The sequence below is a fragment of the Heloderma suspectum genome, chromosome 1, assembly GCF_057233095.1.
Source record: "Heloderma suspectum isolate Gila_16-S chromosome 1, 16-S_ref, whole genome shotgun sequence".
In the NCBI taxonomy this organism is placed as follows: Eukaryota; Metazoa; Chordata; class Lepidosauria; order Squamata; family Helodermatidae; genus Heloderma; species Heloderma suspectum.
The window spans coordinates 287,896,395-287,920,093 of record NC_139458.1 but is presented as its reverse complement, the minus strand read 5'-3'; the positions used below and the strand labels follow the sequence as shown (position 1 = coordinate 287,920,093).

At 42.8% G+C, this 23,699-nt stretch overlaps 1 protein-coding gene across 3 annotated transcripts in view; it reads right to left on the bottom strand.

The window, feature by feature from the left end:
* The window catches only part of SACK1B (scaffolding CK1 anchoring protein B), a 75,709-nt gene that overhangs the window by 25,560 nt on the left and 26,450 nt on the right, over positions 1–23,699 (bottom strand). The window lies entirely within an intron of this gene.

Genomic DNA, 23,699 nt, shown 5'->3' with positions numbered 1-23,699 from the left:
TGGGCCATAGACACCTGAATAGGGAGGGAACTCTTCAACCATCGCTGTAAGATAATGTAAGGTGGGAATTTCTTGTTATTCCCCACTTAAGAGACCAAATGCACTCTCATTCTTGACTCTGGCACAGTGAAGGAGCCTTAAGCCTCTAAAAGAATAGTAATAATATCATTAATATTAATACTGAGCTTGGTAAACTGTTACTGCATCTTTTTAAATTACACAATGATATCAGAGGAGTTGTGCTGCTACTCATCAGCTGTCATGTTATATACACGTCTAACTATCAGATTACAACATGCACCTATGATACTGACACAACTCAATAACAGTATATGAAATGAAACATAATGACATTCCACTCTGAGAACTTAACAAGTGTCCCTTTCCTCTGATAAATGTTGGAGACTGTGGGGTAACTGGGAAACTAGAAATCCCACCCAGTTCTGGCTCCGATTTATTTTTATGTATTTGCACCATTGGTAATTATGATATAGGAGGACCCTGCAGATGGCGTAAGCAAAGGCATGAAGTAACCCAGAATCCCCTTGCACTGCCACTTATGGAAACTTGGCACACTCCCACTTGGCACAGTGACAATGTGCATTGCCTTCATCTTGGCCTAAACCCATGCCAAGTTAGAGTCAATATGCTGGATCTGGCTTTCTGTCACTGAGCTCTTTAATGACTATGGGCTGAAGGAAATGCCAGCCCTCATCAATCTCTGGTTCAACCCTTTCCCAAAGTCACCAGGGCACTTTCATCCAAGCAACCCCCGCTCTTCAAATTTGGTAGGCAGATGCAGTTGGAATTTTCATAGAATAATATCTTCTGTGTCTCAGAAAACACACCCTGACGAACTATGAAAAAAAAGAGCATTTAAACAAGATCAGAAATAACTGATTGAATCAACTGTTAATCTAACTCATGTCCCATTCATTTCAATGGATCTACTCTAAGTAGGACTAACACCGGATAAAAGTTTAGGAATAATTAAGGATTGCAACATCATTAACTAATGATGCTGTTCTGGTTCTAAATGGGTGGATGAGGGCAAACAAATACAGACAAGACAGAAGGGTTTTTGGGTCAGTTGAAAGACAGATCAGATAACAGGGATTCAACCCATGCTGGGTAGGGTCACACTTACCCTGAAGACTCAGCCTCGCAGTTTGGGTGTACTCTTGGACTCGGCCCTTGAACTTGGATGCCCAGGTCTTGGCAGTGGCCAGGAGTACATTTGCACAGCTGATGCTAGTGTGCCAACTGTACCCATTCCTAGAAACATCTGATCTGGCCACTGTCACACATGTCTTAGTTACATCCCATTTGGACTACTGTAACATGCTCTATATGGGGCTGCCTTCAAAAACTGTTCAGAAACTTCAGCTGGGCCAGAACGTTGCAGCCAGACTGTTGACCAGGGCTGGTTACAGGGAGCACAAGACTCCCTCATTACAACAGCTTCACTGGCTACTGGGTTGTTTCTGGGCAGAATTCAAAGTGCTGGTTATGACTTATAAAGCCCTATATGGCTTGGAACCAGGCTAACAAAATGACCACCTTCTCCCATATGAGCCTGCCTGGTTCCCAAGATCTTCTGTAGTGGCCCTTCTTTCAAGACCACAACCTTCCGAGGTGTATTTGGTAGCAACCCAAGAGACGGCCTTTTCAGTGGCCACTGCCAGGCTGTGGAACTCCTCCCAAGGGAGGCTAGGTTTGCTCTGTCTTTGATGTCCTTCTGGTGGCAAGCAAAAACTGTTTTATTTAAGGCGGACTTTAACCTGTGAGTCTGGTGGGCTGGACACTGGTTTTAATATTTTTTCTGTAACTGTTATGTTTTTATTGCATTTTAATGTATTGTTTTAATCAATTTAACTGTTCTTTGAATGCCATTTTTTGGCAGAAAGGTGGGGTAAAATAAAAATAAATAAAATAATTTGCAGAGTAACAAAACATCAGCAGACTAGAATAACTTATGGCTTGTTAGCTCCTACTTTATGAAAATATGGAACCCACAGTGAAAAACCTTATGGTAGAAATCAGACTATAAAAGCAATACAACAAAAATAATTTCTTTCCTAAAAAACGAAACTTCTGTGTTGGTCACAGGTTCAAATTTGAGTCAACAAAATATTTATGTTTCTACACCAAGCCCCCGAAACTATGAGGTATTTTGTGAAAGTTCCTCAGATGGTCCCTTCCCATGACAAAACAAATAATAAAAATAATAATGGAATAATGTGTCCAGAAAGAAATAATTCACTGCTGGCATCAGTCACATTTTTAAAAGAAAATGATAGGGGGGATGGTGTAGTCACTTCTGTTTGCAGAGTACAGCTCACAGGTGAACACATTTTATAGTGCACCTGTACAGTCATCACACAGTGACCTAGTTCACATGTCACACAATGCTGAGTTGTTCAAACCATGGGTTATTTGTGACTGTGAGGAAGCAAGTGAGCATGCTGCCTCCCGACCACTTCGTTTTAGATTTGGTAAGCAGGATCCTGGGTTGTTCGGCATGATGTCCAAACCAGCATTCTGAGTTGCTGAAGGAGAAACAACCCAAAGTTTTAACCAAACAACAAAACTTTGGCCATAAGGGAACAGTTAGATTAGAAGATGGTATGCAACAGGCCAGCAAAGAGGCATTCATTTTAATCACATGATCAGTGCAATTACCACATGATGGGTCCATCAACTGAAGCTTTCATCATGTGGTAGGTCTCCCTTTTCAACATGTGATGGCGGTAGCAGTCAGTGGGATGGGGGGAGCCCTCACATGGTGTGTTATTTTCACCATATGAAGCTGTCTTGTACAGAGTCAGATAACTGTCTACTGCAGCAATTGTCCAAAGTTTCAGGTAGGCTACCTAAGATTATTTACTGGAAATGCCAGGGATTGAACCTGGCAACATCTGCATGTAAAGTTTCTCCTGGCCTTTTGCTCCATGTCATTTATTTTTGGGAAGGACTGACATGAGGTAGAATGTGATTTCCAACAGCCTAGGCTGGGGGTAGGCAACCTTTGGGGCCTGTGGGCCCATTTGGAGATTTGAGAAACTGTCCTGGCCACAAACATAAATTGGATGGGCATGGTTAGTCACAAAGGACAAGTAACCTGCCCAGAGGTATTCATGGGAAATTAAGATGGCAGCAGTTAGAGGCTCCTAGCTTTGCTCCTGGGATTCGAAGCAATCCCAGCTGCCAGTATGACAATACAGAAGCATTTTTAAATAAAAACTGGGAGGAATTGGGTGTGTCGATGGGCACCAAGGAAGCTCTCTGGGGGCACATTGGTGTCTGTGAGTACCATGATGCCTATCCCTGGTCTAGACATATTTGGTTAAGATCAGCAGCCCATTATAATAAGTTACCATGAGATATGGTTATCAGGCTCGAATTCTCTGTTAGTACTTTTCTGTATCTACACAGTGTAACTTGTACTGTAGCGTGTACACTATTATTTGTAACAACAACAAGTCTTGCCGTGACTGCATGTTAGAACACATTTCATTGACTTGAAGGAACAGTGTTATACTGGATTGTGGTTTGCAGTCACTAACTGTAGCCTTTCTAACCAGAATAATTTGCTTCTTCTTTTGAGGTGAACAGTGCGAAAACTAGGGTAACTACAAATAAAACCAAGATAATTCACAGGAGTTGAAATCAATATACACTGAACAGCTGTGCGTCAGTCATGAGTCACAAAATTAAGAAACCGATGATTTCTAAACCCTTGGAACAAAATACACATAGTGGTTAAAATTATGTGAGCTTACTCATGCAACGTAGTTACGAAAAGCTCCTGACTTGTAACCTAGCTACTCTAATGGTGTGTCACATTCCAGGTAGAGAATCTTGATCAAACCTGAAATGTGGGCAGCAACTAAAAAAGCCCCTCGCCTTCAGGCAGGTGGATGGGCTTATGAATGCACTGTAGAACTTTTGACTCATTTTTCAGCCAACCGTTCCCTTTATCTCATCACCATAGACGTAGCACAGTGGACTGCTTATCCTCCACTCCCTCAAAAATGTTCCTATAGACAGTATCATGTGGTTGTCATGACAGTAGCTATACGCTTTATTGAGAAAAGTCTCTTTCTAAAGGTTATGGCTTACTTTCTGCCAAATGCCAAAAGGTTCTGATGTGTTCATCCCTCTAAATATATAACACAATTCTGTGGTGTGGATTTTATATTTAAAAGAACTGAAGAGAGGACTAAAACATCCCTAGCACATAAAAGTTAAGAATAGGTTGGGCTTATGCATCTCCAAAAAAGAGGAAATGCATTGCCAAAGAAGAGAACAAAAGGGGACACCAATTTGTGTAATATTTGCATATGCTAATTTGTATGTATAGAGGCAAATTTTAAAAGAATTACTACAATTTACATAGAAATACCTCCCACCACAGTGGGGGAAGACTGACCAGGACACTTGTGTGCTTGCTCAAGTTTGCTATCCAGGTACTTCCTGTTGATGAGCGAGTTCAACGCCCCTGCGTCTCTCTTCTTTTGATTCTTTATCTTCAAACCAGATTTGGATTGTACAGCCCTTCAAACCAAGGACATCTTCAAATAGAGGACTCTCCTGTGGCAGCCCTTCAAATAGAGGACTATCCCCTGTAAAATAGGACACCTAGCCACCTTTGTAAAGAAGGTTGAAAATGTTTCAGAGAACTGTAGTGTTTTCTGTCTTACCTCTACCCTGCCAGTTACATAAGGGAAAGATAACATTTCAATGAATACCTCTGCTTAGACTTCTGATCAGCCTTACTGGATGGCCAGTTTGAGCAGGGCGGGGGAAGAATAGTGGGACAAGCTGCCTCTACTGCTCTTCCAAAGTGGGCTTCCAGCAAGCCCACTGGTCATAGGGCCATTTCCTCCATAAACCATGTTTTTAAACATTTTATTTGTAACACAGTAACAACAATCAAACAAACAAACAAAAAAAGGTGGTGAGGAATTCATATCATGAAACATATTAATATACAGTAAACATTACCTATAGGGGAAAAAAAGAAAAGAAAACAAGAAAATACAAGGAGGGGGAGAAAAAGGATTGTTTTCGTATACTCTGTCTTGCTCTGGACTGGTGACTGAGCGGGGAAGATCATACCTCACAGGGAACTGGTCTTGGCCCAGTAACCATCAGTTCCAGATCCCTCATTTACACGGTAAATTGTCATAGCCTTCATTCAATCTGGGACGGACCATAAATGTACCATTATTTCTGTAATAGACTGTAAGAATTATTGCAGAAAGTTGTTTTACTTAAACCTCCATGAAAACTAAGGAAAGCTTAGCCTTAGTGACTGGGTTCGCACAATACAATAACCCACACTCAGTGGTTGAGTGTGTGTTGTTGTTGAACCATGGATTGTTGTTGAACCATGGGTTATTGTGCTGTCTGAACCCAGTGCATTCTCTGCAGGGTGGCTTGTTAAGCATGCAGGGTGGCTTATTTTTCTTGAACAAGCCATCCTGAGAACCCATGGTTTGTTGTTGGGTTGTTCAGGGTGGTTAACAAGCCACACTGCATAAAAGGCGCTGGGCTCAGACAATACGATAACCCATGGTTCAACAACAACCCATGTTTCAACGACAGTCGCGTTGTGCAAACCCAATCAGTGGGAATGATATGCATAACGACCAGGAGTGTTGGTGCAGTTTAGATAAGTGTACAAAAGTATTTTAAATCGGTACAGAAATTCTGAATCTCAACATGTTTATGCTGATGGGAACTCCATAGATATGGAACTATTTGTAAAACTCCCACTTATTTTAATAGGCATTGCATCAGGTTCTGTGCTTCCTATACTGCTATTGCATTGTAGTGCACACTCTATCCCAGCCTTGATTTCACAAACTTTTTGCCAAACCTCCTTGCTAACACTGCTGAACCTTCAGAGATTCAGGTTCTATGACATTTCTCTAACAATGATATGGATACAATTCATAACTTCCATCTTGACTTTTGCTGAATAAGTTCCACCTGCCTTGCATTTATTTAATGTGTTTTTAATTTTCACTCCACTGCTTGAGGTGATTTAAAGTAAAATCATACAAATAAAATAAAACATGGAACCCTCTAACATCAAGAAGCTGCATTAATCACCAAAAGCTCAATGGAACAGTATAACTGTAACCAGCTATCTAAAGGTCAATAGGAAAGGACATAACCTGACCTCCATGAAGAAGGAGTTGCACAACTGGGGTGCTGCTACACAAAAGGCCCTGCCTTGAGAGCCCACCAACATCACCTCTTCAAGAGGTGGGAAATGCAACAGGGCCTCAGGTGATGAATGGAAGCTCTGGGCAGGTTCATAAAGGAAGAGGTGTTTCAGATACTCTGGCCCCAAGCTGTTTAGGACTTGAACTGGATTCAGAAACAAAGAAGAAGCCAGTGAAGCTGTTTCAAGACCAGCGTCGGGTGGTCTATAAACTGCCCACTAGACAAAAGTCTGACTACCATGTTTGCACTCGCTGTAGTATCTGAACACTCTCCAAGGATATTTATTTATTTATTTCTATACCGCCCAATAGCCAAAGCTCTACGGGCAGTTCACAAAAATTAATATTGCCCTGTACAATATGTTACAGCAATCTAGATAGGATGTGATTAAGGCACTGTGGTCAGATATGACTTCCCCAGGAAGGGACACAGCTGGTGCACGAACCAAAGTTGAGCAAAGGTACTCCTGGCTACCACCTGACCATGCAGGAGCAGCACTTTGTCCAAGATCATGTCCAAGCTATGTACCTTATCCTTCAGTGGGGAATGGAACCCCATCTGCTGCTGTTTTCCCCACCCCTGTCTGTCACCCAGGGTTCATATTGTAAAAAAGCCAGGCAACTGCAAACCCTCAAGCTTTAAGGGCCCCAGGAAAACCCTATTATCTGTCCTGAGCACTTTAAATACAGTGGAAGGGCAGGATATACATTTTCTTAAATAATCAAAATATTCTGTACAATTGCTCTACAAAATATTCATTTGCTGCTGTAGTATATATATATAAAAGACTCAAATTATGGGGGGGGGGAGAAATGTAGGAGAAACTTTAATGAAACTACAAGCCCCAGATCCTGACACTTCCCCGATTTTAGCCAGACCATGCTTCCCGCATAGGCTTTTAAAAACTGAAGGTAAGCAAGCACAAAAGGTAAAAGTGGGCATCTGCCTCTGGCAACTTCTAATTTAACATGTGTACATAAAGAGAAAAACAGGTACACTGAAAGATGATAGAAAAGGCATTTTATTTATAAAAAGGAAGATGAAAAATTACTTAAGAGAAATTCAAATGCAGCAGCAAAGTATCACTGAAATTAGAAGAAATAATTTAGCAGTAATAAACAAAAGTGTACTGCTATTCAGAAAGAAATTCAATCAGATCCTTTTCAATTCTTTCCAAAAGTGTGACATTTCTGAAATAAAGTACCCAGACTTCTAGAAAATAATGAACTAATGGAATGGATGAATGACTGGATTTATGAAATCATTTTAAATAGCTACTGACTTGCTTTCCAGAGACTCACATGATTTATATTTTATAAATAGCATTTTCCTACAAAGGTTAATTAAAATCATTGTGCTTAGTTTCTAAAGTTATTTAAAAAGTTGAAGGATAATCCTTTCACCTTCTGAAAAACTCAGATGATAAATGGTAATGAGTGAAGAGAGATTTCAAAACACAGAAATCCCATTTCTCACTTTAATTGATTTTAGCCTTTTGACTGCAGGCTCTGGACTCCTGTTGCAAGGTGAACTTTGCAAAATTGTGCACATTACACTGAAGTCATTACTTTAAAATGAAAAATGGATGATGACTGTTATGTGCTCCATCCAGCGGTAGCCATGTCATTTCATTTAATGACCTAAACTTGTTTGTGCACGCACCACACACACACACACACACACACACACACACGTGAGTTGTTAGTGCTGGGTGGGGAACGTGTGGCTCTTCAGATGTTGTACTACAATTCCCATAATTCCTGAACATTGGTCTTAATTTCTGGGTCCAATTGGAGTTGGAGGCTGAGCCCTACAACTTCTAGAGAACCACACAATCTTCACTCCTGTGTTAGTGGAACAGTTATTTTTGCTTTACCGGCAGTTGCTCAGTCTGACATGTGATGGTAGACTGAAAGCACATTTACTCAGAAATAAGTCCCAGTGGGGTTCAGTGGGGCTTACTACCAGTTAAGTGAGTATAGGATCGCAGCTTGAAAGTCCCTTCTCATGTTCCCTTTCTGGTGTGGCTAGCCAAGACTCATTTCCTCATCCCCTAGTGAATGTAACTGTTACGTTTCCAGAAACTGAGCCTAGCAGTTGCAGATCCAAGAGTTCCAAGGTGGTCAGCACAAAGAGGGATTGGGTGGAAGGCCCTCAACAGTCTGGGTCACAGGCAACAGAGTTCCAAGGAAACATGGCAGACAAGGAGCAGGCAGACAGGAGGGTTACAGTTCAGTCCAGAAGTACTTGCAGCAGGAGTCAGTCAAGGCAGCAAGAGTCAGTCAAGGCAGCAAGAGTCAGTCAAGGGAAGCTGGATTCAGGAAGGTCTGCTCAACATTTTTTCCAATAACTCTTTCAGCCTTACATAGCTGTTTTTATGCAAGGGCTGTCAGAGCCACACCCAAGCCTCGGCTGTGAGTGACTGTGGCTGAAAAGGTCTTCCTTGTGAACAACCCTCCTACATACAAGTAGACCTTTTCTCATAAGGAGGCCTCTGGCTCAGTCTCACATTCCTTCAGAGTGCCTGTCTTTTCAGGCATCTCTCCCAAGGGCTTGAGGGTTTCTTTGCCTCCACGTCTGAGGCAGAGCCCTTGTCCTTCACAGGTGATGCCCTCATGGTAGCTACCCCTGAAGCCCCTGCTTCTCCTGGTCTATTAGCACATCCTGTGCATTCCTGGTGGCTGGTGGTTGCTGGTCCTCCAGCTCTCCAAATAGGGGCATGTCAGCATTGACTGAAGCCCTTTGGTCTCATGCTGCATTACCTCTCTATTTCACTGGGATGGAGATCAGTCTGGGTTTCTGATGGGTTTCACAGTGCTCTGGCACAGGAAGGAGCCATGCTTCTGCAACTTCCATGATGCAGCACAAACGTAACATAAAAAGTTGTCCCCAGGGCCACTTCACACTTTATAGTAGAAGGACTTATCAATTCAATATTTAGCATGGGCCAGTAACATGCAAGACAGCTACACATTCACCATGTGTACTCCACAGAAACCCGCAGTGTTGAGAGGGGCTCAATTAGGACTGGTATCAAGGGTAGGCATTGTGGAGTACCTACCAAGGGCCCACACCCCAGCAGGAGTCCAATGACAAGAGCCCCCTGGAGCCCCCACTCTTCACCTGCCTTATTAACCTCCCTCTTGCTTTGGCCCAGACAACAGTGGTGATCAGGAGGAGCAGTAGGTACCTCCAGTCCTGGTGCAAGCTCTCTGTCCACCTGAGGCAGGAGAAAACACATTCTGCTACATCATGCTCCCCTTTCCTTTGTGCCACCATGTCACCTCTATGAAGATCCATGTGACCAGAAGAAGGGGCTGCAAGGCTCTCAAGAGAGCTCCACAGTTGCTTCTTCTGGCTGCATGGCTCTCCACTGAACTGACATGACAGCAGTGGTGGTAGCAAAGGGAAGGGAAGCATGCGATGAGGGAAACAGAGGATGGGTGGCTGTTCCAGAGAGCCCCACCGGCCACTCTCTCACTGTGGTAAATGCCATAGTGGGACAGCAGCTGGTGGAGCTCTCCAAGGCACCTGCTAGAGGTGTCAGGGCAGCGCTGCCTCCTGGCAGGGAGAGCAGCGCAATTTACCACTCCTACCACTCCACCACGTGGTGTGGGCACTCATGCTGCTTCATTGGAGGGCCAGCCCTGGATGTTACTGTCTACTTGCTCACTGGTTCTTTGCCTGTTAAGCAAACAAGTGGTAGCAATGATAAGAAAATGGGTGATGAGCAATAGCAGCGGATGACAATGGCAGTGAAAAGGCAGACTCACTGTGAGGGCTCACTGAGGGTGTCTAGTCAAGGTTCCTCAAAAACCTGAGTCGGGACTTGGCACGATATTGCAAGTCCCTAAAACATTTCCCTGATGAAAACAAGGTAAAAAGAAAATGCGTAGACATTTTAGAGGGAATGTGTGTGTATCCTACATCTTTTAAAATGCGACCACTTACTAGGCAAAACAGCCCTGAGGTGCTACCTACTGCTAGGCTGAGGCACAGATGCCTCTCCTCCACAGGTCAGAGTGGGAGAGGCCTACAGGCAACAGGACTGCCCCACAGGGACATGGCCACAAAGCCAAACTAGCTGTGCATTTAAATGTGACTTTGGTTTTAACATACACACTTTCTTAAATGCAAAAAGCAGCTATTGGAGAGGCTGCCAATTATCAAGATCTCAGCATGCAGGACAAGTTTAACCCTTTCCTCCTCTGGCATAATTTCCTCCCAATGGCACCGGAGGGGGATTTCCCCCCAATGCAAATAGCAGATTCAAATGAGCTATTTTCATCAGGACCACAACAGAAGTGGAAAGGATTAAACTCTGCCTCTCCACTTGCTGCAGTCCTGATAAGCCCCTCCCCCAGTAGCTTGTATTTGCATTTTTTTAAGTGTATGTTTAATGCAAAGCTGCATGTAACATCACATCTGGTTTGGCCCTGTGCTGCACCACTGGATATAAAGATGGTAGCAACCATGGTCATGGCAGTAAGCAGCACTACTGGAACTGAAATGGCTTTAAGACTCATTTCTGATTTCTTCCTATGAAGCTTTGCCATGATTGTTCAGCCCAATAGCAAATGCTTTAACCCATGCTGCCACAGAGCTGATGCTGTCTGTCATATGCACATTACAGCAGATAATGCAACCCAAAATGATGAGCGAGTGATCCAACTTCAGTGCCAGACCCATCTTTCCAGATGTACCCTACCCAGCTTTCATCACCCGAAAAAGCTAGGAAGTAGAATAGGAGAAAAGCAGACACCTGTGCACTGATAGCCTTGCCTTGAAGCACAGGGGAGGGTGTCAAGTTACCTAATCCAGCCATGCACAGGTTATTACAATGAAGAAAAAAACACATTTCTGTAATGTTCACATTAGCTGTATTAGTGTTCACAGCTCCTGACTTGGTGATGCATATTATATGCCAATTAATTACCCATCATCTCTGAAATGGGAACCAAAGGCGAAACTTTTTCTGAGGTGTGCCCTGGAATATGCACAGTGGTTATTGAATTGGCAGGTATTCAGCACCTCTTCACCTCACACCTGGCTGGCTTTAAGGGAAAGCACAATGCATATCTCAAATACCCTTTCAATAGGACTTGCTACCAAACCTAAGAAGCTGCCACAAAGAGTTTCCCTCCCTAAATAAGTATGTATCCCCAGAATGACTATATTGCCAGAAGGGAGAGGAGTTTGAATGCACAGAAGCTTCTGTGCTTAAAATGGAAAAAAAAAATCTTGAACATAACTCACAAAGGTGACAGAGGCTGGATCAGGAAAACAGATGTCAAGCTGCATTTGTTGGAAATGCAGCATGCTGTCTGAAAAACAGCCAGAACAGGTGGTGCCTGTAACTAGAGTGATGGGGCTGCTACCTGGAACACTTGAAATTTAATAACTCAATAACTTTTAACCCCTACTGAGCAGAAATTCATGTTAACATGAAACCTCTGCAGCTGATGGCAGCATTTGATCCTCACATGCCACAAAGCTCCTGTATGGAAACTGCTGGGGCTGCAATTAGTATTCGAGTGTAATGAAGCCAAAGGAAACAGGCACAGATGCCAGAGTAGTCAGGATCACACTCTTTTGTACCAATGGAAAACAACTGGATTATAAGCCTTGCAGGTAAGTACAAAAGAAGATTTAACAGCCCTCAAAACATTTTTATTGCTTATTTGTAACTTTGGTCCAGAGTGTAGATTTAGCAAACTGGACTTGGAGAACAAGTATCCTTGTTTTGTGGCTAACTACAAGACTTGAAGCAAAATCCTACGCATGTTAACTCAGAAGTAAGTCTCATCACATTCAATGGGTTTACACCCAGGTACATGCACTCTTATACAAGATCCAACTTGGGCAACTGTTTGTAAAATACAAAAGGGTTACAGTTGCATTGCTTACTGAATCTTCCTTGAACTTATTGTCCTTAAAATGAAACTGGGGCAGCATTTTAAAAAGACACACCTGTAAATTAAAAACAAACAAAAAAGCAATGCCCAAACGGTTGAATGCAAAAGAAATTTGTCTTAACAGGAATATTAGGTTTTGGGATAATCACAACAATATGGATCCATTGATAATATATTGGAGACAAAAGTGCTGTGACTGGACCATTGACTAGCAGTAGTGACAAAACTATTTTCTTTGGTTAGTAAGTTCACTACGCGCACCGTAAGATTTCAGTGACTGGTCAAGTGCTACGTACATTGAAAAGTTCCCTATTCTTACAGCAATGCACACTGGTTCAAACATTGGAGTAAACCATTAGGCAGTATAGACAATTATTGCCCAAACCTCAGGACCTTTCTTCCTTGTACAGTCAATACAATTGCTAGTAACACCTGAAAATGTTCACAACTGTATTCTAAGAATGTCTTGAATTGTGCTCTTTTAATGATGCCTTTAAGTGTCCTCACTTACTTTTATCTGTTGTTGTTCAGTCATTCAGTCGTGTCCGACTCTTCGTGACCCCATGGACCATAGCACGCCAGGCCTTCCTGTCCTGCACTCTCTCCTGGAGTGTGCTCAAGTCCATATTCATTGCATCAGTGATGCTATCTAGCCATCTCATTCTCTGCCGTCCCCTTCTCCTTTTGCCTTCAGTCTTTCCCAGCATCAGGGTCTTTTCCAGAGAGTTTTCTCTTTGCATTAGGTGGCTAAAATATTTGAGCTTCAGCTTCAGTATCTGTCCTTCCAATGAGCACTCAGGGTTGATTGCCTTTAGGATGGACCGATTTGACCTCCTTGCAGTCCAGGGGACTCGTAAGAGTCTTCTCCAGCACCTAGGGATGGGGGAGAGTTTCTCCCTGAAACTTCGGGAGGCTGAGTGCCAACGCATTCGGTCCTCCGAAGGTTGTTCAGGGAGAAATTCTCTGCCCCCCCGCCCCCCCCAGGATGGGACTTACCTTTCACGAATGTCGCTCCTGGCGGCGGGTCCCGGCGGCGGTTCAGCAGGTCTTCGTCAGGGGCGGGGGCGGCAGCCGGTCTTTCGACCAGCTGCCGCCGCCGCCATTACAAGTAAAAAAGAAAAAAAAAACGCCCCTGTGATAGGCTACATAACGATTAATGTAGCCTATCACGGCTAGATTTGCAAAGTCAGCCGTGATAGGCTACGTTAATCGTCACGTAGCCTATCACGGGTGACTTTGAAAGAAAAAAAAAAAAAGCACGTACGCTAATGGCGGCCCCCATAGGGAGCTGCCATTCGCATTCCTTATTTGGTCCCTGTAGTCTACGTAAAGATTTACGTAGACTATGGCAAAAATAAGGGCAATGCAAATAGCCCTATGGGGGCCGCCATTTGCGTACGCACTTTTTTTTTTTTTAAGTCACCCGTGATAGGCTACGTGACGATTAACGTAGCCTATCACGGCTGACTTTGCAGATCTAGCCGTGATAGGCTACGTAAATCGTTACGTAGCCTATCACGGGTGACTTTAAAAAAAAAAAAAGTGCGTACGCAAATGGTGGCCTCCATAGGGCTATTTGCATTGCCCTTATATTTGCATTGCCCTTTTTTTTCTTTTGAAGTTCGTGACCGGGGAGACGGGGCGCTTCTCCCCGCCTGAATTTCAGCCGGGCGAGGCGGGAAGCCTCCCCCCCCGGCCTGAACTTCGGGGGGAGAAGCGAAGCGCCTCCCCCCCACCGCGAAGCAAGCTGCGAGACTAGGTAAGTGACTTTCGTACATCCCTACCAGCACCACAGTTCAAAAGCATCAATTCTTCTGCGCTCAGCCTTCCTTATAGAAGAGCTCTCACAGCCATACATTACTACTGGGAAAACCATAGCTTTGATTAGACGGACCTTTGTCGGCAAGGTGATGTCTCTGCTTCTTACTATGCTGTCTAGGTTGGCCATAGCTTTCCTCCCAAGGAGAAAGCGTCTTTTAATTTCATGGCTACAGTCACCGTCTGCGGTGATCTTGGAGCCCAAGAAAATAAAATCTGTCACTGCTTCCATTTCTTCCCCTTCCATATGCCAGGAAGTGATGGGGCCAGATGCCATGATCTTAGTTTTTTTAATGCTGAGTTTCAAACCAGCTTTTGCACTCTCCTCTTTCACCCTCAACAAGAGGCTCTTTAGATCCTCTTTGCTTTCTGCCATTTGGGTGGTATCATCTGCGTATCTGAGGTTGTTGATAATTCTCCTGGAAATCTTAATTCTGACCTGTGATTCATCCAACCCGGCATTTCTCATGATGTACTCTGCATATAAGTTAAATAAGCAGGGTGACAATATGCAGCCTTGTCGTACTCCATTCCCAATTTGGAACCAATCGGTTGTTCCACGTCCGGTTCTTACTGTTGCTTCTTGACCCTCAATACAGGTTTCTCAGGAAACAGGTAAGGTGGTCTGGTACTCCCATCACTTTAAGAATTTGCCACAGTTTGTTGTGATCCACACAATCAAAGGCTTGAGCGTAGTCAATGAAGCAGAAATAGACGTTTTTCTGGAATTCTCTTGCTTTCTCCATGATCCAGCGAATGTTGGCGATTTCATTTCTAGTTCCTCTGTCTCTTTGAAACCCAGCTTGTACTTCCGGTAGTTCTCGGTTTGCATACTGCTGAAGCCTAGCTTGTAGGATTTTGAGCATAACCTTGCTGGCATGTGAAATGAGCGCAATTGTACGGTAGTTTGAACACTTTTTGGCGTTGCCCTTCTTTGGAATTGGAATGTAAACTGACCTTTTCCAGTCTTGTGGCCACTGTTGAGTGTTCCAAATTTGTTGGCATATTGAGTGCAGCACTTTAACAGCATCATCTTTTAGGATTTTAAATAGCTCAGCTGGAATACTGTCATCTCCGCTAGCTTTGTTGTTAGTAATGCTTCTTAAGGCCCACTTGACTTCACTCGCGAGGATGTCCGGCTCAAGTTCAGTGACTGCATTATCATGGCTATCAGGGACATTCAGATCTTTCCTGTATAGTTCTTCTGTGTATTCTTTCCACCTCTTCTTAATCTCATCTGCTTCTGTTAGGTCCCTGCCTTCTTTGTTCTTTATCATTCCCGTCTTTGCACAAAACGTTCCCTTGAGATCTCCAATGTTCTTGAAGAGATCTCTAGTCTTTCCCATTCTGTTGTTTTCCTCCATTTCTTTCCATTGTTCATTTAAGAAGGCCTTCTTGTCTCTCCTTGCTATTCTCTGGAACTCTGCATTCAGTTGGATATATCTTCCCCTTTCTCCCTTGCTTTTCGCTTCCCTTCTTTCCTCAGCTACTTGTAAAGCCTCTTCAGACAGCCACTTTGCTGTCTTGCATTTCTTTTTCTTTGGGATGGATTTTGTTGCTGCCTCCTGAACAATGTTACGGACCTCCATCCATAGTTCCTCAGGCACTCTGTCTATCAGGTCTAATCCCTGAAATCTATTCCTCACCTCCACTGTATATGCATAAGGGATATGATTTAGGTCATACCTGAATGGTTTAGTGGTTTTCCCTACATTCTTCAATGTAAGCCGAAATTTTGCAAGAAGCAGCTCATGATCCGAGCCACAGTCAGCTCCAGGTCTTGTTTTTACTGACTGTATACAGCTTCTCCATTTTTGACTGCAAAGGACATAATCAATCTGATTTTGATATTGACCATCTGGTGATGTCCATGTGTAGAGTCGCCTCTTGTGCTGTTGGAAAAGAGTGTTTGGTATGATCAGCGTGCTCTCTTGGCAAAACTCTATTAGCCTTTGTCCTGCTTCATTCTGTACACCAAGGCCATGCTTGCCTGTTATCCCGGTGATTTCTTGACTTCCTACTTTAGCATTCCAATCCCCTATGATGAAGAGGACATCTTTTTTTGGTGTTAGTTCTAGAAGGTGTTGTAGGTAGGGGTGCACGAAAGTCACTTACCTGGTCTCGCAGCTTTTCGCGGTGGGGGGGAGGCGCTTCGCTGCTCTCCCCCCGAAGTTCAGGCCGGGGGGGAGGCTTCCCGCCTCGCCCGGCCGAAGTTCAGGCCGGGGGGGGAGGCTTCCCGCCTCGCCCGGCCGAAATTCAGGCCGGGGAGGAGGCTTCCCACCTTGCCCGGCCGCGAAATTAAAAGTTAAAAAAAAAAAGCCCCCGTGAAAGGCTATGTGACGATTAACGTAGCCTATCACGGCTAGATTTGCAAAGTCAGCCGTGATAGGCTACGTAAATCGTCACGTAGCCTATCACGGGTGACTTAAAAAAAAAAAAAGCGCGTACGCAAATGGCGGCCCCCATAGGGAGCCGCCATTCGCGTTCCTTATTTGGTCGCTGTAGTCTACCTAAATCTTTACGTAGACTACGGCGAAAATAAGGGCAACGCAAATAGCGTTGCCCTTATTTTCGCCATAGTCTACATAATCTTTACGTAGACTACAGCGACCAAATAAGGAACGGGAATGGCGGCTCCCTATGGGGGCCGCCATTATCAGTACGCACTTTTTTTTTTTTTTTTAAGTCACCCGTGATAGGCTACGTGACGATTTACGTAGCCTATCACGGCTGACTTTGCAAATCTAGCCGTGATAGGCTACGTTAATCGTCACGTAGCCTATCACGGGGGCGTTTTTTCTTTTCTTTTATTGGAATGGCGGCGGCAGCCGGTCGAAAGACCGGCTGCCGCTCCTGCTCCGGACGAAGACCCGACGAACCGCCGTCCGGACCCGCCGCCGGGAGGGACATTCGGGAAAGGTAAGTCCTGTCCCGGGGGGGGGGTGCGGGGGGGTGCGGAGAATTTCTCCCCGAAACTTGTTCGAGGGACCGAACACGTTGGCACTCGGCCCCCGAAGTTTCGGGGAGAAATTTTCCGCCATCCCTAGTTGTAGGTCTTCATAGAACCAATCAACCTCAGCTTCTTCAGCATCAGTGGTTGGGGCATAGACTTGAACTACTGTGATGTTGAATGGTTTGCCTTGGATTCGTACTGAGATCATTCTATCATTTTTAAGATTGTACCCCAGTACTGCTTTTCCCACCCTTTTGTTGACTATGAGTGCTACTCCATTTCTTCTAAGGGATTCTTGCCCACAGTAGTAGATATGATGGTCACCTGAATTAAATTCGCCCATGCTTGTCCATTTAAGTTCGCTGATTCCCAAGATGTCCATGTTCAATCTTGCCATCTCATGTTTGACCACCTCCAGCTTACCTTGATTCATTGATCTGACATTCCAGGTTCCTAAACAATATTGTTCTTTACAGCATCGGACTTTCTTTTCACCACCAGACACATCCACAGCTGAGTGTCCTTTCGGCTTTGGCCCAGCCGCTTCACTCTTTCTGGCGCTACTTGGAAATACCCTCTGCTCTTCCCCAGTAGTATGTTGGACACCTTCCAATCTGAGGGGATCATCTTCCGGCGTCATATCTTTTAGCCTTGTGATACGTTCCATGGGGTTTTCTTGGCAAGAATACTGGAGTGGGTTGCCATTTCCTTCTCCAGTGGACCACATTTTGTCAGAACTCTCCGCCATGACCTGTCCGTCTTGGGTGGCCCTGCACAGCATAGCTTATGGCTTCACTGAGTTACGCAAGCCCCTTCGCCACAACAAGGCAGTGATCCATGAAGGGGCACTTACTGTATATATATCTCTCTATATATGAATCTCAAAACGTTATGCCGAAGTGCTCGTTTATTTTCACACATGACTATAGCTATTCTAGATGGAGTCACTGACATGTGCCATATTGATAGATGTTCAACTTCTCTGAATATGTTTATCACGGATGCTTAAGGTACATTCTTAGAATTAACTCCCAGATGAGCCATGTGAACAATTTTCATACAGTCTGTGCTAAATATTTTTAATTCTGTCATGTAATTTTATCACAGAGTACTTAAGAGTCTTCTCTACTGAGGTGATTATTCTAAATACAATTAAAAAGAAAGTTAAATAACTAAGGGTTCCAGTTTAATACAGGCTTACTTGAACTTAAACAAAAAACGTAGCAACCAAACAGTATGAACCTTTTCTTTTAAAATATGGGGGAATGTTCAGTCTGTGTGGCAAATGCATGTGTTACAGCTCTGAGTAAATACAGCTCTATGCACACAGCAAGGCCAACTAATCTGGAAATCCCGCATGCAGAGCAGTGTGTGCAAGAGGGAAAGAGAAGGGATGGAATGTCTCCTTGTTTCCAAATGTTTTGCCTTAAACCTTCTGAATTATTTACTTCCATTCACATACATATGTTTATACTCAAGGAAGCAGGCATTTTTGATACTCATTTTCTCTATTAACTTCAGATAAAATGGAACATCATGATGATGTTTATTTCAATTTGTATATAGAAGTGTTAGACTTCTAGTTCAAAAAGCTGTAAGAATGACAATCCTATGTGATGTTCTTTGCAGAATTTTCTGCCACTGAACACATTGCTTATAGTGTATGTTATCAGTTATCAATGACATTGCAAACAGGGTTTTTTTTTCTATGAATTGATCCTGGGCTTGAACTCACTACATGATGGGGGGATTGTAATACAGCAGATATCCCAATCCTATGCACAAGCAGAGGCAACCTGTGTTAGGAACTGGGTCACAGACATTGCATTTTCCCCTACTTGGTTTCAAGAAGTTCCATCTAGGTCTTCCCCTTACTGCTACATGGTTTACTTACTGCTAATGAACAATTCACAGCAAACTTAACAGAAAACATAGTAAGCAACATCATGGTTCATCTATACTCCCATGTGTGCAAGTTGGGAACTGTATGCATACAGGGCTTCTCTGTGCAATCCCTGCTTTTTCAGGGGTTCCGGTTGCGTGGAAAAAGCTCTACACAATACAGTTATACGTGGAGGTGCTCTTTTCAGACCTTGTTTTGAATGCATGGAGGTTAGTACCATCCCCATCAGGGGTTACAGTTTGCTCCTGTATAACATTAGATCACTGCGGAAGTGAAATTCAGAGCTGGAGCTAGGAAAAAGCCAAAGCTTTAAACAGATTCTTTCCAAATTATATCATGTTTGGTCTTGTGTACACATTGGTCAAGGATCAAGTGTACACATTGGTGGAGTAAGGTATTTTCTTGAAGGCAACCACTGATCCTCACCACCAATCTTTCCAGAAAACTTAATTCTAAATGCAAATTACCTATTTTACTTCTGAACGGTTCTATTTGTTTTTCTATGCCATCTCTATGCTCAAAATAAAAATGGTGGTAGCTAGTGGGAGAACAGCTAGGTTAGGTACAATATTTTACTTAGAGTAAAATAAGTGAAGAAAAAATAGAATACAGAAGTTGTGAATTATTTTGAATGACGTGTTCAAGGTTCCGTCAGTTAATCCTAGGCAGGAACTTTAAACAGTATGGAGGGTAAAATAAGTGAGGCAAGTTTAGGCAAAGACAGATCATAGAATCATCTCTAAATTAAGCTTTGAGCTGGAAGGCTATTCCAGGTTTTGAGGGTGGTTACTTTGTTGTTGTTTAGGTAAGACATTAATATTCCATCTTTTTGTTCAAGAAGGACCCCCAAAACAACAATATAAAACCAATATATATAAAACACCTATTAAAATCAGGCAAAAAATAAGGGCAACAGATGGGGGGGAGGGGGTAACAAGCAGTAAAATCAAGAACATACTCAATCCTCCTGGTTCAGAATACCCTTTGAAGTGTGTGTGGTTTTTGTTTTTAAACTAAGGATGCAATCCAGTGCATGTTTAGACAGAGAAAAGGTCTACAACATTTCTGTCTAAATATGCATATTTAGACAGCCTTTTTTCTGTCTAAATATGCCTACGATTGTATCCTAAATGTCTAAAACCAATGATTGAGCCAAACAGACTTCCCCTGAGAGGGAATTCCAGAACTGAGGCACCACTACCAAAAGGCCCTGTTTCATGTTGCCACCTGCCATGTGTTTAGGACCAGGGGTGTGGGGGCAAAGCATGTCTTCTTATGACGACCTACGTTTGTTGGTAGATTCATATTAATGCAAAAAAGGGGGTGCTTCCTTAGCTGCATGCAGAAAATGAAGGCAGTTTAAAATACAATTACATAAATATAAATAATTGTGCATGCAGCTGAAAGAAAATGGCCTTGTGACAGTAATGTAACCACTTACAATGCAGCCATTATAGGGTGCTTCCAGACAGAGGGCATTGAGCAGCAATTCCATCTTTTTTCCCTTAACAGATTTTCTGCATTAAGAAAAAAAGGTGGAAAAAATGTGTAAAAAAACATGGGAGGGTTATGAGTGGGAGACCATGTTGTCTGGATCCCCATTAAATTCCATGCATGCAGGATAAAAGTGTTGCCTGGAAGCACCCCTATAGTAAGAGTCCTAGGAGTTATGCAACAGCTCTTTCCTTACCACACCAGAAGAGGAGAGGGAGGGAGGGAGGGTGGGAGGGAGAGAGAATATGAGGGAGGGGGCACCTTCAGGCTAATCAGAAGCATCTTCCTATGGACATAAAAGCTATATTTTTTATCTCAAACATACAAGGGCATCTGTAATTAAGCTGGGATGAGACAGACATTACGTTGTGCACAATTAGTTATCACAGTTCTGGTCTAAGCTTAAATGATATCCCACATAGCTAGCAAAGAGACCTGTTGCGGAGATGAAAAAATGTTGCTCAATCCAGTCTTCCTCATCCATCTTTTGTAATAGGTTTCCTTCTGGGTACAGAACATTTCCTTGTAATACAAATGTAGAATTTTACACTGCTTATTAGTATAGTCAGTATGTAGGAGTCAAAGCTGTGTATTTGGTCCAAGCCCTCAAATGCAAAAGTGGGTAGGCTTTCCCCACACTGTTCCATTAAAAACAAATAAGGAGGCTTTTTAAATAGATTGTTCTGCTGATGCTTAGATCTGGTTAATTAAATCTAATGAGCTTAAAGAAATCAGCTCTGGTTTTGCATGGGCTTGCATCTCTGTCAAGTCATATCAAACAGAGGAGGTATTTCTTTTTAAGTCAGAGAAGTTCTGTCATGACTCCAAAAGCTTTTGGACATATTTTTATTTATTTTCACTGACAAGCTAAATGCATTCTACAGGCCCGGGCTGTTTGTAAACCTTACTGGCAGTGAGTGGGATTGCCAACTGATCAGAAAAAAAACTGGTCCAGCCTGCTTTCCTACTTTTAACAGCAGCCTGAAGTTTAGAAATCAACAGGTGAAGCTTTCCACAGAACCGGAAGCTTTCCATAAAACTTCCACAGTGCAGGTTGAGATAACCCCATCTGAAGAATGAAAACGTTTTGGATAAATCAATCCTCTCAGAGCCTACTCCAGCTGGACTACCCCTCCCTTCTCCCACAAGGCTTTCTACCATCAACTGCACTATGGGATGTGATTTTATACATGTATCTTCATCTTTCTTGGAAGCTTCCTTGGAAGTTTTGTATCCTGAAAGGTGGAGTATAAACAATTGTTATGAATAATAAATACATAACTGGTATTCAGAAGCATACTGCCTCTTGATAGGGAAGTTCCATATAACCATCATGGCCACTGATAGGTCTGTACTCCAAGAATTTGTAAGAAATAGTCATATTCCAAAGCGTAGTGTTACATTCTTTTGGATATTGAACATAACATGTATGCAGTATGTAAATTTATATATTTGTAAATAATGTGATGCTTGAGTGCAAGTGTGCCACCACTGGGAATCTCTTATTGCTAGATGGCACCAACTTTATCACTTGTGAAACATAATTTGCTTTTATAATGGAGCTCAGCAGATTACTGAAGATCTGTACCTACCAGCTCAAAGAGAGAAACAGAGAGGGCCAGAGATTCGCATTCATCATTTATTTGGGGGACTGGAAGGAGAGAGATTAAAGCCTTCCCTCAGCAATCTTTCCCTGCTGCTGCCCAGCTGATTGCCAAAGTAGGAGCACCAGCTGTTCACTGGTGCATGTGGCAAGCGAGATTCTTGCATGCAGTATTAGACCTTTTGACTATACTATATACAAGAATTGGGGGTGAGCAGGATGTCTAGGTCATGGTGTTTGGTGTTTAGTCAGAGCCACAGAATCCATTAATAGTTGATGGATGAACGGAATTAAGTTCTTCCTTGTGTCATTTTTCTTGTAATACTAAGGTTATAATCCTGTACCCAGTTTCCTTGGAATAAGCCCCACTGAATTTAATATGACTTATTTTTGAGTACAGATCTATGGAATTGTGCTGTAGGTGGAATAAATATAGCCAGTAAGATCAAGCCAAGACATATTCTTTGCAGTTTGTTAGGTTGTTTTGCATTTTAAAGATTGAAGGGGGAGATTATGATTATTTCAACATGAAATCATTTTTTTTTTAATCTATGCAAGGTAGAACTCTGTGATCATGGTGATACCAAAGAGCTGGGAATGTTCCAGCATTGATTCTTAAGATTTTTTTATAGTAGTACTCCTTAATAGTACTTAAGTACTTAATAGTACTGCTCCCATGTTTCGAGTAGGTGGATTAATATATTAGTACCAAATTATATATAGTGTGAGAGACATGTGATTTGTTTGTTCATGCTCAAATGCAGGGGGCTACAAATTTTATCAGAGAAGTGGCATGGAAGGAGCGGGTGCTTTACCCTTTCCATCCTCAGGCCATTTTCCCAATCAAATTTAGCCCCCCTCCTGGCTGTTTATATGGATTTGGGGTCCATTAATCTTTCTTTTTTTCCATAAATGGGAAACCATCTGGAAGCACTGATTTTGCCTGGAAAAAGAGCAAGAGGAAAAAGGGCTAAGCATTCCTCCATGCCACTGCTCTGATCAAATTAGTACCCCCACTCCCAAGGATCACTCTGAGTAAAAAACAAACAATAATCAATCTCTTGCATTATGTGTAGTTTGGTCCTTACATTACAGCCAAAATCCAGTATTTCTGTATTCATTACAGTATTGAGAAATGTTGACGCTTATCCAAGAATAACAAGCAACCTAATCCTATGTACATTTACTTGGAAGCAAGTTCCACTCAATTATGCCAAATAAGTGTGGATAGGATTTCAGTCCAGTGCTGAGCACACCCAACAGATTTTCAGACCTATGGAATCAATATTGTAGAGATGTCACTGCCTGCCATATACATGTAGATTTTTGTGTCCCATAATTTGGTTTTATAGATTTACACAGAGCTCCAAGCTGAATCCTTGGAAAAACCAACACAAACCCCAGAAAGATAAGCAGTGCTGCTACAGCTGATACAAATACTGCCCATAAAGGGAAGCATTCTACCTACCCCCCAGCCACTCCACACACATATATCTCTTCCTCCTCAATTGGTGCTGTTTTGAAATTGTTTTAACTTTTAAAAAATATTTACGTTTGTGATGGGCACATATTTATGTAGGTGCACTCATAGGCCTTCATAAAAAAGTGGAAGCTTCCCCCTAGAAATGAAATTGTCTAGACCAAAATTTGTTTTACTCAAATTTGGTCAATTTCACAAATTCTATCCATTTACACGACTCTCAGGAAAGTGACAGCAATTTCTCATTAGGAAAATGGAGCAAACATGCTTCCCCCTCCCCAATAGTTAGTGAGTCC